Raw genomic sequence first — 16464 nt, 5'->3', positions numbered from 1 at the left:
ATTAACGTGCACGTGTCTAACTTCGACATTGACAATGACAATTTTCTTTTTAATTCACAACCTTATGTTTCGAAAACTCGATTATCGATACTCGTTATCAACATCTTATTGATAATTTTTACGATATATCGATAATCAAATCGTCAAGATGATTTATTTGTATTTTTTATACACGTGAAAATATTATCCGTGTAATAAATTTTTCTCCTTCATCCATATCTATTCGTGTTTCTCATTTCTTCACTTTAAATACATCGAAAATTAACGAATTTATCTGTAGCTAATCTAGTTGACAACATTTTTATAATTTTATAAAAATAAGAAAAAAATTAAAACTTTACTTATTTTCGTTCACCGATATATCGAATAACGAGTATAAATATTATCGATATTTCGCGAAGAAGCGAGTTCGATCAACTAATTATTTTCTCGTAAAACATACAGCAAGTATCTTAGATAAATCCGTATAATCGTTTAATCGTTACGATTAAAAAGAGATTAATATACATTGTAACGGATTTTCAACACTCCTTTCCATCCGGCAATTAATTTCGTGCCGGAGTCAAGATTTCACAGAGAATGGCGATAAAGAAGATAACCTCAAACAATTTATTAAATCATATTAATTAAATCGAAATAATATTTCTTTGTATTAAGCGAGCGAAGCCGATTGATAATTATACGAGACGTTCTATACACGTATTAATACATACAATAACGAAATTTATCCTTCATAACCTGTACGCTTATCGCGACAATCTTTTCAAATAATCAAAGCAATTAAATGGCTACATCGTGCACCATGTCGATGCATCCCGGCGATGAAAGACAGGTGTGCTGCCTATCGTTTCACTCGCTATTAAACGGTAATTAAAGGTAATTGCGTGAGTTTCCATCCGCTCGATAACAAAGTAACAATCGCTTCCTGTTGTAACTTCGATCCACGAACGAGAGATCTGGTGTATTGGTAAACGCCAAACATTCCCATTTTATGCGAAAAACCGCAAAAAATATTTTTACCTCCTCCTGCTCGTGTATTTATCATATCGTTTCGCTTCTTTTATTTACAATTCAATGCATTACACTCGATTCCACGCGATACGCTACTTACTCGCTGTATGCTTTTTTCGCGAATACGCGTTCGGAAAAAGTCGGGTATGCTCGAGAAAAGTCGGCTACATTCGGGAGAAATCGCCCGTGAAACGGTAAGTCGAGTAATTTAACCGATACATTAGAAACGTGTTTAAACATTTTGAATCTTTAAATAAGAATAAATATTACCATCGAGTTCAACAAGAGATTGAATATTAACGATGATTTTTATTCGCAATGATATTTATTCGTTACAAGTTGATAATTCAGAGATCACACAGATTATATACAATTATCTATTGAGCACGCGAAATTTTAACTTATTCTATCTTCATTGCGGTTGATATGATGAACGTGAACAATGATAATAGAAGACGGAAGAGAAATTGAGAACAAGTGTTTGACGTGTATTTTTTTCCCTATATTTCTACGTATTTCTTATTTTCTTTTGATTCAATGAAACGATATACGTTTCATCTTTTACAAGCTATCATTCTCTACGATCGTTATTGGAAAAGATAAGATGAGATTCGAGTAAGAGAGATAAAAAAAAATAAATAGACTTAATTTTAGAAAGTTCAAATATTTTCATACATCTTGAAAAATATAATAACGTTAGATACCAGATTTCTACCAAGAAGGGCTATAAGCTTATAACGTACGAACAAATATCGTATACCCGTTCCCACGTTTCTTACATCTCGTAAAAATCCTCGGACGAGCATCGTGTGTTCGAGGATTCTTCTGCCTCGAAAACATCGTTCGTCTTCCATCGCGTCTTGGATCAGGACTTGTCGATAAAGCAGAATCTTTACGATTCTCACGCCAGCCTTCCATAAATCGCGAATAGCGTCGAGGGAAGCGATTAGAAAGATGGTGGCGCTAGCGTAGAGCAATATGGACGCTTCGAACTCGTTGGTTCACGTTCCAAGAGCGGATCCTCTGTACCGAGTAACGTTCATCCAGCTTCACCACTCCCAGCCACGTAGGCATGGTTTCTCCAGGTGAGTTTTTCTCACCTGGTGCACCGAGGGGTCCGGTTCGTCCAACCAGGTCGCGCCGGTGGTCGGGCCCACGGGCCAATCCCGGCTGATGATCGTTGGTCCAGAGCCACAGCCTCCTTTCGTTTTCCATCTCGTTCCCACGAATAAGCCGATCGTTGCCCCGTCTCTCTCGTGCCTTCTCAGATTCTTCGTCGAGCTCTCACGATCCTCATTAGTGCCTCCTACCTTCCTCGGGCCGACAAGACGTCGTATCCTGGTCCTTATATCAACGACGCGTAGGAAAAGGGCGACTTCGCCCCTCTCCACCCTTTTCGCCGTTCAGTAACGCCCCTTTCTGATACCTGGTCATGTTTCATTATTTTCCTCCGGAATCATTAAGGCGGCCGAGTCATCTCCCTCCAAAGAGGCGCGGACTGAACTCCCATCAGCCCTCCTCCGTTGCTATAGAGGAGATTAAACACACACACACACACACACACAACAGTCACGTGGTGGTGTGCACGCACGAACGTTGTGCACTATCTCTTTTTATCTTTATAGCTGCCCTTTCCTAGACTTCTTTGGCTTCTTCTTTTACTTCCACCAAGTAGTACCCCTTCCACCGGCCATTCTTCTCGCGACCGTCTCTCTCTTCCTCCTTTTCTCGCGCTCTCTCCATCCTTTTTATCGTGATTCCGTCTTCTTCCTTCGTGTTTTCGTCTTCGTCCATTTGATCGGAGGTTCTCCGTTTCATTCATCTCTCCTCTCTCCGCCTTCGACCGTTCCTCCTTTTCCTCCTCCTCCTCCTACTCCTCCTCGTCCTCCTCCGCTTCCACAGCTTTTTTAATTCCACGCCGCACCACAGTGCGGTGCTGCCCTCTGCTACTTGCGAGAACTAAGCGTTTTTACGCGTTGTAACACTTGACGAATACTTTGGTATATTTGTTATTGCGCGCCAACGATCCGCGCAAAGGTTCGCCATGTTTCAAGTGATTCGTTGAACAGTCTCGAAGAGTGGTCGTTCTTTCGATATGATTTATCGCGAAAGCGAATGCAAATGCGTGTTTCGAGGATTAATTCGACTCGATGGTTGCACCGGTTATCGGTGTCCATGTTGCTTCGAATGAGGTTGCCGTCTTATGCGTAAAGTTTTAGAAGAGAGTTCGCTTATCTTCATTTTTGAACGGTAAAGATACGAAAATAAACTAAACAAAAATTATATCAATAGAATTCGTTTGAAGTAAGTAAACTTAAATTTAACATCGATCTAATTCGAAAAAATCTTTCTTGTATTAAACAGTGAGTCTGTTGTCATTTTACCAGCAATCAATTTTCTCAAAATTTTCTAAAAAAAATAACTTTGTTCAATTTCATTATTCGATTACTTATAATCAAGTTACGAAATCTTTCAATTTATTGAAAAAAGATTAAAAATTCTTCGATATTCTTTCAGGAAAATATAAAAATTAGCAAGGTTAACTTTTTAAGCCAAAAGATTTCCAATCAAATATCGGCAACATTGTCCAAAAATAACATTTCACGTTTAATTTTACGTGAATTTTACCATCTCGAACGAGCTGCGATATTTTCCTAAAAAGATTTCCTATTGTTACATTTACCATTACTTTTTATCCAAGGTAAGTAGGTAACATAACCTACAATTAACCATCGAAAATTTATTAAACGAGCACATTGGAGAGTTTCTTCTAGGAAACGACGTTCCATGTTCGATTAAATCCCCGACACGATTACGATTTGCATCCACTGAGTATAATTCCAATCGAAGTGATATACGTCATACAGAAAATCACGCTACGAGCTGCCATTTCGCTGATAATGAATACTAAATCTGCCATTATGCGTGCGCCGATAAACGCCGCCTTTTCCACCGGCTTATCAGCAATAAATGACTACGAGTACACGAGTCGGGATTGCTGCAACCGAGATTGGACGATAAAAGTCCGCTAATGAACAACGATCCCATTTCTCGACAGTGTGAGTATGTGTATGTATACGTGTGTGTTCGAACGTGACGGTGCACGGTGTATAAAATAACGAAAAAGAGGGGGGGAAAAAAATAAATAAATAAATAAATAAAGCGATAAAAAAAATAATTAGTACTTTTAATAAAATTAATTAATTAACTTGTTTACTTAACACGCGACGTTGCATTCATCAATGAGCAAAATAAATACGTAGTTACTTTAGAATTTTATTATTACAAAAAAAAATACTCGGTCATATCATCAAAGTACCGTGAAATCAAAGATGCATCGTGTTTTTTAGAAAATAAGAAATAATCTGTTGATAATTGAAATTTTTTTTTTTTTCTAGGACGAAAGTTTGCCTCTAGAGAATTTTGACAGCACACTGTTGGCGCCCTCTATATTCAATGCTACTTAAAACCTTGAGTAAAGAGAGAGAGAGATTAAGAGAGAGAAAGTAACAGGGGAATGGAAATGTAATGGAGTAAATTTACGAGATATAAAGAATTGGTAACACGAATTTCAGATTAAAAGTTGTTGAAATATTGTTGTTTACGATTCGACCACGTTCTGTTCTTTCGCAAACAGAATATCGAATCTTAATCTGGATTTAAAATGGCGGATTTCTTTGAGGTTTGATTCGAGTGCTGATTGTCAGCACGAACTCGATAATCACTGCGGGCACAGAATGGAAACGGTTACGTGCAGAAAAACACTATGTTCCTCTTGCCGTAATTATAGCTGTTGGTTGAAGGCGACGAAAGGTGCGAAGTGTCGTTAGATCGTTACCCGGCAGCGCGAGCGACATCCTTTAACGAACCGAGTCTATCATTTGCCGCCATGAAATTTTCTACTTTCCACTTCTTGCAGACACCTGTGCCGATTCGAGCGGAAGGATGAATTGTAATAATTTAAATTATTATTATCGTTCGAGTAATTTTATTATGATTAATTAATTAATTTATTAATTAAGTAATTAATTTTCAGAAAATTAAACGTGCAAATAATTTATAACCATTCTGATAACATTTAATGATAAAGTATATTTTTTTTTTCTAATTAAGTTTCAAATAATTGAAATTTAACTAGAAACTTTATTTTAAATAAATACTATGTAAGTTTGTAATACATAAATATTGCATGAAAATATGAAATAAACTTTTAATCAAATTTGAAAAATAGTTAATCGATATCCAAATTTTTATAAAAGTTGTTATAAACACATATTGATGGAAAGAAAATTTTCATTATTATATATTCTTTATTATTTATTGGAATATTGAATGAATTCTAAAATACCTTGAGAATATGATATTTAATAGTTAATTAAGATTTACAATCTATTAAACATACAGTTATTGCAATACTGAAATGGGAATGTATAATATTTATGCAAAAATACATATGCATAAATATCATACATATTACTATAAAAAGTATAACATGAAATAGAGTCACAGATTTGGAAGGATAAGCACTTGAAACAAATCAAAAATTCAAACTGACTTTTAAATTTTTCATGTTGCTCACTTTTTTGCAATTACCATAAAACTCAATTCAATTTTTCTTAGGAAAACATTTTTTTTTATTACTATTTACTTACTTACCAAATAGACACGTAATTACAAATGTATCACCGTTCCCGCAATATTTTGCATAATATATGAAAACGCGATATTATAATTAATTAGTAATTCTAATAAGTAGCAATTAGCGGGTTCTATTAAGCTCCGTTTTTCTTGTCTCGCGTTCAAATTTTCATCTTTACATAAAGATTCACGGAAACAAGTTAGATTAAAAAAAAAATATATATATATATATATCCACGTGCTGAGCGATAAAAAAAAATATTTATACCTTGCACAAGTTATTCCTTATTTTCACGTGCGCAATGATATTTCCACTCCTTCCATATCTTCTTTATGTAATTCTTATCAACGTTTATCCTACTCCCCCGAGAAATGGAAATACGTCTCCGAATTAATCAAACCGTGAAGCATGAAGAACATTTTAATACGGGGCCCGGAATACGAACACGAGCGGGCCCGGACCCGGCGTTGACGGTTCAGTCACGGCAACCCGATCGCGGTCCATTCGGATTTATTCAATGGACCGTGACCGGAGAATAATGTCCGTCCGGATCGTGTGCCCTTAAACCAAGGGAACGCCGATGGTGAATCGTGGATCGAACACTTCCTCGAACCATCACCCCCCTTGTTAACCCTTTGGACCCCTTTCGAGTCGAACTCGACTCGTGGGTAATTAATTTCTCGAGCATACTCGCCTGCTTCGATTTTTTCGTTTTCGTTCATATATACGTTAAGAGCGAGGCTTTTAATTACGATTCGCTTGGATTTGGAAGTGAGATCGAAGAAACTGGGATTAGATCCAAATATTTTGAGGTATTTTTAATTTTTAAAAATTGAACGAATAGAATCGTCGAAATCCGACTTGAAAAAAATTCTATAATGTTCGATTAATAATAATAATAATAATCCAATTCGATTAATCGATCAATTAAATATAATGTAATAATACATTAGTAATTGTTCGTGGAAAACTTTCTTCCAATTTTTCCAGTCCCGTTCGCAGTGGAACGCACGAATCGAGACCGAAACTCGTCGAAATGCTATGACTATGAGGAGAGAGAATCGCGAATTTCTAGCCTAGAACACCTCGGCCCGAGTTTCAATTTTTTCGGCGATAGAGGGCGGGCCGAGCGAGTCATCCTCTCTCTTCGATTGGCCGTCGGATGTACGGGCATTACCGCCGGCCAATTTATCGTTATTACCGTTGACCGGCATGAATATCGTTCAGGAGCTCCGGGTTATAGCCGTGAGGCAATCGAGCCTCGTGATCTGTCTCCCCCGTTTCGCTTCCCTCCCGCCGTTGCAACTCGCCGACTTGCACACATACACACACACACGTACACACGGTCGGCAAGCATTAACGCTCGAGTTACGCGGCCCCTATCTACATCGGAATAATTATTGCCGCGTCGGGCAGGACGCGAGCGCGCCACAACCCTCCCCTCCTCCTTGCCTCCGATCCTGATCAACGAGCAACGAAACGCATCCTCAAGGACAGTGGAGGAACCCTCGAGACGTTCTTCCCTTCCCCCTCCGCCTCCCCCTCCCTGCGTTAATTCGATATTTAATATCGATAATGTATTCCTTGGATCGAGAGGAATGGACAAAGAGACGATAGTTTACAATAGTAGTGGAGAATTTATCGTTGATCGAAATATAACATAATAAATTATGTAATAAGATCGTGAAATTTATCGATTCTCCCTTCTCTCCTTCCTACGAGGTGTAAGAAAATAAAAAACTCTCTCTCTTTCTCTCTTTCCGGCGCAATAGTCTGTAGACAAACTTGCGAGCACCCTTTATTTTCCATTTCTTTTTTTTTTTTTTTCCGCTTTCTTCTCCTCCCCCCAATGGAAGAGACACACATCGGAGACGAAAGTTTCGGGTACTTGTACAAACTGCACCGTGCTACGTAGAACGTTTTCGACAGGGACTGGAGCAGGTATATACGAGGCGCGTATAGCATAGGCGGATAAGTAGGGATGGTTGGGTATATAACGGCGTCGTAACGCAGCAAAACTTACACGGAACTTTCGTAGGAAAGGAGGAGTGGGGGGGGGGGGGAAGAGAGGCGAAAAGAGCGGTGGAAACTCGGCTTCGACGGAAACACAACGTCGCTCGCGAGAGCATGGAAACGGGGCAGAAGGAGGAAGAAATGCACGGGACGAGGAGGGTGGGGAGGAGGAGGGCGAGGGGAGGAAGGGGGGGAGGGAGGCGTGCACGTGTCGGCAAACGTTGAAGTGGAAACAGTCTGAACCGAGCGAGCGAGTTCTCTGGATCCTTCCTCAACTTCCCTCCGCTCACCCCTTTCGGCCCCGGTACACGGAGGAAGGAGGGAAAACTTTATTCTTGGATTAAGTTCGTTTTCGACCGTATGGCCGTTGAGGGAATTATTCTTCGTTGGGAAGGTGTAAGGAAGGATGAGGCGATTGAGTTTGTAACTGTGGCTTGCTTGCTCGGTGGAATTATGGGCCGGCCTCTCGTGTTCGGGCGATGGGCAAAATTTAATAGTTGAAATTGAACGGATAAAGTTGCCTCGATAATTTATCGTTCGAAACATCGAGTAAACCGGTAAACGAATAATAGCTACGAACAAATGTTATCCGAGTTATAAGTAATTGCTTAACGATCGACGAAATATACTTTTGGCGGAAAAATTGTGATAAATGGAAAAATGAGAAGGAACGGACGATTATAAAATACGTGTACAGGTTACCGGATAGTTTATCGTCGCGTGGCGCTACCGTCTCAATCTTACTGCCATCTCAAGTATAACGGAATAACTAATCGAAAATTATATGATCGGATTAAAGCAACGTTTCTTCAAGGAAATTTTTTTCAGAAATTATTATTCGTTACATCATAGCCCCTTTATTCCCAATTTCCCGCAAAATTTGAATCGACAGGGGACTTGTATTACTCCAGTAGTTGCAAGCGTCTCGAGTCTTCCCCCGTGTCGTGTTGCCTCGACACGGGCAAAACTTTCGTCGTAAAGGATGAGAATATACTCCGTGATACGAATGCTGGATCCTCTCAAGGTTTACCTCTCGTTAGAGCGAATAAAATTTTAATTTCCAAAATTCGTCAAACCGAAATTTGTATTCACCCATAATAAACGACTCGTAAGATACGGTTGTTTATGCATACTTTTGTAAACAAGCGTTCATACGTAATACATACGAATTATTCGTCTATTTTCACGCTTTCACAAAAAAATATCAAGCTGTATCTTTATCACCAAGTTTGACCACCAATTTCAATCGTTTTTGACGCGCAGCGTTTCATCGACGAGAGAAGGGAGGGGGGAGGAAAGGAAGGGAAGAGACGAATTACAGTCCACGAGGAGAGCAATCGTGCCTCCCTGAATGTTAACGAGCTCTCGCCGTGCACGACGAATCGCGGGACCGCTGAATACAATGGCGAAGTTCGCGGTCACGAGACCTCCGAACTGAGTCCCCAAACTCAATTAGAAATTCAGGAGGCTGCGTCGAAAGTCAAGCCGCGGATGCTCGTTCGTGCGTCTGTGTGTGTATATATATATGTGTGCTCCCCCTCCTCTCTCCATTGTCGGTGAAAAATATTTTTTTACACTTCCCTCCGCCAAGATTCTTCTCCTCCATGCCTCTCCACATGCATTTCCATCCTCCGCGTACATTTGAAAGGAATTCGCGTGGGCGTCGGTAACTGTATGCCTAGTTAAAAGCGATTCGGGTGTACCTGGTAATTGTTCCCTTGTTCCCTGTTCCTCGTTAAGAAGAAGGATCGGGAGTGCGCGAGATTCCTTGATATAATCTCGATCTTTTGATGATTTATATCGGATATTGAATATTTTTTCTTTTTTTTTTTCCAACAATTTCAACGTGTCATATTTTTTAAACGAAATACGAATTTCGAATATTAATTCCCGCAGATTTATTATTATGCTTCTCGTGTGCCGTAATTTGTATTGTTGACGATTGAATACAATTTTAACGATCGTCAAAGTAAAAATGTATACACAGAGATAGAAACAATAAATAACATAATTTATAACCACGTGGCGTTTCACTAATTACATCACATATTACACTTCCTTGCACAAATGAATATCCCTCAAATATCCTTCAATATTCAGAACCTCAATTATTATATTAACAAACACTGAGATTGAAATTAATTCTACCAAATATAAATCGTTTCAGGTAGATTCAATAATGAAACCTAACCAAAAAGTTTAGGTTAGAATTTCGCTGCAACTTCTTCCAAAGGTATCCACCATCCCGTCCAAATTCAGACCAAGCCACCCGATCTTCCCGTCCATCCGAACAGAAAACTCGAAATACCGAGGGGATTAAGAGATTATCGAGGAAAGCTCGCGCGAAAGAGTTACAAGGGAAAGAGCGAGCAAACCGTCGCCGAAACAGGGACGGCCATACTGGACAAATGGGAGCGACTCGAGCCAACGCGACGGGCATCAAACAGAGAGAGATAGAGAGATAGATAGAGATAGAGGAAGAGGAAGAGAGAGGAAGAGAGATAGAGGCGATTTTGCCTCGGATGATGGAACGTGGCGGAGAACGCGGAGAAGCCCGAGGCATGCGAGCGCAGTTTCGAGGGGGGCCCTTGGCGGGGGGTGGTGACAGCGGGGCCCAGAGTCCGCGGGGGGTCTCGCCCGGTGGAACCAGGAATTTAACCACGAATGGCCACGCAACCAGCGGAGAGCCGTCACTTCCACCGAGACCGGGCATCCATTACCTCCTGGTGCCCTGCCAACCACCGAACCGCCACTCGTATCTTATATTAATATATTATTTACCTCGATCCGTGCCCGCTATAACTCGCTCTCTGTACCCGACTTTCCGTTGTGCGTTTCGAGGGAGAGAGAGAGAGAAAGAGAAAGAGATAGAGATAGAGATAGAGGGAGGGGGAAGGTATATCTCGGGATAAGAATGGCCACGGCGCGTCACGTGCCTCGCATTGTTCTCATTACCGAGAGAAGGAAGGAAGAAGGGAAGGAAGGAAGGAGAGTCTCCGCGAAGCGGGAGAGACCGAGGATGATCGAAGGAGGATAGTCGAATTCTGGAACGATGTAAGGATCGATCGTGGTTCAAGGATGAGGATAGTTTCGAGTTGAATGGAGATTGGGACTGGGATGGTGGTCGATCGGAGTTGGACATTAACCAAGAAGTTGAAAGTAATTACTTATTGAAATAACGTCCTCGTTTGTTTTGAACAATAAATTATCGAAGAATTAAGTTTTTTTCGTTAATATTGTCGATGATGTGCGAGTTTTTGAATAAAGGAATTTTCAGGCTCTAAAATCATTTATATTTTGAATTTCACTTCTTGAATTTTTCTTCAATTTTCAAATTCAGTTTTTGAGGAAAGTGAACCTTGGAAGTTTAAGTTAATTTTTTAGGTTAGCTTTTGAATAAAGGAATTTTCGATTAATTTAGATTAATTTCTAATTTTTTTTCATTGTTGGAGAAAATATCTCGAGTTCTAGCGTTTCAAGTTTTTTTTCATATTTTTTAATATTATCAATAATACGCGAGTTTTTGAATAAAGGAATTTTCAGGTTCTGAAATGATTTATATTTTGAATTTCAAAATTTTTCTTCAATCTTCAAATTCAGTTTTTGAGGAAAGTGAACCTTGGAAGTTTAGGTTAACATTTTAGGTTAGCTTTTGAATAAAGGAATTTTCGATTAATTTAGATTAATTTCTAATTTCTTTTCATTGTTGGAGAAAATATCTCGAGTTATAGCGTTTCAAGTTTTTTTCATATTTTTTAATATTGTCGATGATACTCGAGTTTTTGAATAAAGGAATGGGGAATTTTCAGGTTTTGAAATGATTTATATTTTGAATTTTGAATTTCAAAATTTTTCTTCAATCTTCAAATTCAGTTTTTGAGGAAAGTGAACCTTGGAAGTTTAGGTTAATTTTTTAGGTTAGCTTTTGAATAAAGGAATTTTCGATTAATTTAGATTAATTTCTAATTTCTTTTCTAATTGTTGGATATCTCGAGTTCTAGCGTTTTCAGATCGTGAAATTATTTATATTTTGAAAATTTTCAATTCACTTTTTTTAATAAAGGAATCTAAGTGAATTCTCGAGATTATTTTGATAAATTTGATTAATTGATCGTAATAAATTTTAATTACCGCCAAATTATTTTTTTGCCTCGATTTCGTTTGAAAAATCCAACAATAGCGTATATATCGGTGTAATTCGGTCGTGTTCGCCGGTAATTACGTTACATCTATGCATGCACGAAACAGGAAAATACGATTACAACGATTTTTCTCGGGTCTAATTAATTCGCAACGACCAATTATCATGCTCGCCGGATATTAAGGAAAAGTTAAGCCGGCCCGACGAAAAATTTCACCGAACACGCGATACGCCGCGGGCGTGTCTTTCGTTTGCTTAACCAAACGAGTTACCCATTTAACGCAATTTCAACGATCGAGCTTCGAAAAAATGTTATCCAACATCTCTCTTATGTTTATAACCGGTAATTACTCGAGCGTAATTACACAGGGAGGGGAAAAAGGAGATCGGGCCCGATGAATGGTTATACATTGTTGCAAATTACATTCACGGTCCAAAAAACTTCGATATTTCGCCGAGTTTTATGTATTTTTGAAAGTGTTCCTTAATTAATAGTATTCTCTTTGTGTTGCATTGCCCGCCGGTTGAATAAAAAAATTTAACAAATTGTTTGTAAATATTGGAATATTTGGAAATTATGGAAATTTTCGAGAATTTGAAATTCTGAAATTTTAATTATATTTTCGATATCGATGAATTTGGGAATCGAAAGTTTATTTTAAAAATAAAAATTAAAAAAAAAAGTTATAAAGTATTCTAATTAGGAGAAATATTTAAAAAAATTGAAAATCCTGAAATTTGAATGATAAATATTGAATTTTAAATTGGACCGAATATATGATAATTATAAAATATTCCATTAGGAACTTTAATAATTGAGAATGCAAAAACTTCTACGATTAAAATTTTGGAAACAGAACTTTATTTATTTCCTCGATAAATTTAAGAAAAAAAAAAATCAAAGTCAAACTCAACTTTATCACCGATTAACATCTTAAAATTGCAAAGTATACGTACGCTAATAATAAACCAAACTCCATCCCATCTTTTATCACCATTATCGAAAACCATTATCGCGCCATAAAAGCCCTTCATTTCTGGCACGTTACTCCCCGCGACACCAGAGCCCCGCCGCGGTGTCGAGGAGAAGCGCGCGTGGAAGAGACGACGCGCATTAAATTAAGTCAGTTTTACGAGGTTGGCGTGGAAATGAATACGCCACGGCGTGCCTACCTCGGTACGCGATATCATAAACAGTGCCGTATCACCGTAACGCGTGGATACGACCACCGGCCACGAAAGCGAGCGGGTTCTACGCGCGTATCTACGCGCCTCCATGCACCCACGATACGCGGCTCCCTCTTATCAATCCGCTCGACTCCTTTTCGATTTCGAGATCGTTCTTTCGTTCATTTCGTTTTCAACGCACGGAGGGAAACGAAGTTTCCTTAATTTCCCTTTCGAACGATTGCGTGCAATGAATTTTTTAAACCGAGCGTTAATTGTGCGTTTCGATTTAGAAGAGATAATTTTTTCAAAATAAGTCTCTCAACCATAAATTGAATTTTCTTCTTTCAATTCTCTATGTTTTAGCATTCTCAAATTTTGTTCCTTTAAGCATAAGATTCTCGATATTCCTTTTCTCAAGTGCTCGAGAATTTTCGATATTTTGCCCTTTCAAATGTAAATAATAATAAATTCAATAAGTAGGATAATATTTATCGAAATAATTTTTTAAGAATAATATAACTCTATGATGTACAATACTACGATAAAACGATGTAGCGTTCAAAAAAAAAAAGAGGGAAAATAATTGAATAAATAAAGAGAACGATTTACCCAATTCAGAGTTTTATCGAAGAGCGAGAAGGCGAACAAAATGGCGTCGATCGATCGCGGAAAAATGAAAGGGCCGGTGAAGAACACGCTCGACACGAGGTGAACTCGGCCGAGGGTGCGCCAATTAATTCACCGCGGTTTATTTATTTATCGAACGGTCCAGCGCGGTACCACGGCCACTTAATCACCACGATCTACCTTCGCGAAAAAAAGTAGCCTTGCCCGATCTTCCTCGCCGCGCAGATAAATCAGCGGACCGAGTCCGCGGACCGAATCCGCGGACTTAACCTCAACGAGCGGTGGAAAGATCCCCTTTTCGGCCCCGTTTCTAACGAGCTCGCGTGTACGCGAGCCGCGCGTTTTGTTTCACGCCGCGGGTACGCTCGAGTTTCGAGCCGATATGCAGATGCAGAAATGGTTGGTTGGTTGGTTGGTTGCAAGAGGGCGCAGGTAGAAGAAGAAAGGATGCTAGAGACGCGGTAACCCGCAGGGAGAGTGGCTATCCTTTTTCCAAACTCCTACGCGCTCGCGGGGCTGTCCCTAATGTCTAATGAATGGCCCCCAATAAATTCATAAGCCGGCCAAAACATGGCCGCGAGATGCAGAACACGGACGCCGCTCTTCCCGCGGCATTAACTCGGGTTCCGAAACTGCGTTTTATTTGGACTGGTGTTCGAGTGAAGACATGGCGGCGATTTTGAAATCGGTTGTGGGACTTTGAAACTTGAAATTTGGTGGTGAGAGTATGATAAGTAAATTGCATTGTAAAATATTGTGGATATTCATGTAGAATAAATAATAAATAAAATTATAGGTAGGAACGTCAGTAATCAATTTGGAAAAATGTACAGAATATCTATGACTTAAAAAGTAATTAGATGTACTTTTAGACAATTATTTTATTATTGGATGTCTGAATTGTAATATGTAATAATTAATTGTATATTTGTATTATATTATTTATAATTATGATTATTACATTTTATCTATTTTCTCAAAAGTTAAGAATTCGGAATATATTCTATGCTATTTTTCATAAAAGTAACTAGGCTGATGAAATTCTAACTAGATGGCAGCACCGAATGTAATCTATTATTTTCTCATTCGCAAGTTAGAGGTTAACCTAAAGTTTAGAACTTATCGAAACTATTTCCAAATATTTTAAATTTCGTAATGATAAAAAGACGGATGGAATTTCATGCGTATGACAGCTCTTCCGACCAAACGGAAGAGTAAAAGGGACAAAGGTGAGTGGATATCGTATACGTATCGAATCTGTCGACCAGACGAATTCCATCCATCCAACCTTCTAACAACCCGATCCCTATTGCGCGTAATTGAAAAATGCTCGTGGTGTTCCAGTTCATCCGTTACCCCGTGCTAAGTTGAGGAGGAGGAGGAGAGATGATGGGTCGCTGTCGGCCCGAACTGTACGCCCCTTATTGTTAAAACGAAACGACGTTTCTGTGTACCTCGTCGCCTCGTTCCGACGATACGTTTTCATTAGACGCCCAGATATCAGCGATACTCGCGGACGAGTTCGTGGCTGGATCCGCAGAGTTGTCGATCTCGTTTGACACGAGGCTGATAGAACGTTCGCTTCGAACCATTGTCTCGTGGGTAAAGGTGTTTTGTTGTTAATCGATCAGTTATAATTTATTCAACGAATATTTGTAATCACAGACATTAATTACCTTATGTATAAAGCGTAATATATTTATTTTAGAATCGTAAAAAGAAAACGAATGGATATAGATATGTTTATGCAGGTTAATTAATAACAAGGTAAAATAACCTTCAAATACATCTTTTTACACAAATAATTTATATCATATTATATCAATATATCTATATTGTTTTCAAAAATTTTGTTCCAGATATATAAATGATTCAGATTATACAGAATGCGTTACATTGGCAGGAAAAATTTCAAGGAAATTGCACAAAGTTTATACAATTGCCATTGCAAATGGGTTAGAATTGGCGAGCTTTTATTCTTGGTAAACCCACGGATAGGATTAATGGAAAGTGGTCACGCGATAATATAGATGAAAGGTTTCTAAATTATGTTAAATAGCTTCATTATCACGTGGCATTTGATTACATTAATACATGCTACAACGATGTATGTCGAAATGGAAAACAAGATACAAAATCAACATCAAACGAATCAAAATTATTTCGTTATGCAACGTTCGCACGAAGAATTAAACGAAATAAAAATTTCAATTATTTCGCAATCAACTGTTTTGCAGTCACAGTTGTAAAACAATATACAAAGAATATATAGTATCAGTTTATAGTTCACTTTTCTGAACGAAGTCGGAACGGAAGCTAAATTGATACAACATCGTCTGACCGATGCCAAGAAGCGATTATCCACGGCGATCTTTCTCGTGTCTCCAGTACAAAAGTCGGCAACAGCATGGAGAGACATGTCCACGAAAACCGTGCGAAATCGTTTCGAAGCGGGCCCGCGAGCGTGACCAATCGGCCAAGCGTCCGTCGCCATAGGATACGCAAGGCCCTAAAGAAAGCAGGTACACTCCTCTCTCTCTCTCTCTCTCCCCTCGTGGACCCAAAATAGCCTCGATACCGAGCCGTGTGCTAGGACCACGACGATCTCCATCTTGGAAATAATTAGGGGGACCAAGATCGATGTCCTGGGCCCGAAAACCACTCTTAGATAGGATCTGGACCCGAGTTTGAATGGAGCCCATTGATGCGTCCGCTTCTCTCTTCTGCTATCAGCGACCACGGGCCCCGGCCTAAATCTCGAGGACCCCGAGGGGACCCGAGAGAGAGAAGGTTCCGAGAAATCGAGCGTCCTTTCCGGGACGAATTCTCGAGATAAAAAGGGTCTGAATGAATCAAGGCCAGC

The 16464-nt window shown here is 39.1% G+C and overlaps 2 long non-coding RNA genes across 3 annotated transcripts; both read left to right on the top strand.

Moving 5' to 3' along the window:
* Nucleotides 1-2941: 2941 nt before the first annotated feature.
* Nucleotides 2942-5135, top strand: LOC107965291. 2 transcript variants are annotated; one of them, XR_001705087.2, is made up of 4 exons: nucleotides 2942-3315; nucleotides 3529-4070; nucleotides 4410-4570; nucleotides 4649-5035. It is a non-coding gene; the product is annotated as an uncharacterized LOC107965291 (long non-coding RNA). The 2 variants fall into 2 exon arrangements; XR_003305721.1 differs by adding an exon at nucleotides 5048-5135 and having other exon boundaries at nucleotides 2943-3315; nucleotides 4410-4963.
* Nucleotides 5136-14686: 9551 nt separating this feature from the next.
* On the top strand, nucleotides 14687-16115 carry LOC107965289. Its single transcript, XR_001705082.2, has 4 exons — nucleotides 14687-14830; nucleotides 14946-15203; nucleotides 15310-15368; nucleotides 15461-16115. It is a non-coding gene; the product is annotated as an uncharacterized LOC107965289 (long non-coding RNA).
* The last annotated feature ends 349 nt before the right edge of the window (nucleotides 16116-16464 follow it).

This window comes from Apis mellifera, linkage group LG11 (genome assembly GCF_003254395.2).
Source record: "Apis mellifera strain DH4 linkage group LG11, Amel_HAv3.1, whole genome shotgun sequence".
In the NCBI taxonomy this organism is placed as follows: domain Eukaryota; kingdom Metazoa; phylum Arthropoda; class Insecta; order Hymenoptera; family Apidae; genus Apis; species Apis mellifera.
The sequence above is the reverse complement of the archived record's forward strand: the minus strand, read 5'-3'. Positions and strand labels throughout refer to the sequence as shown.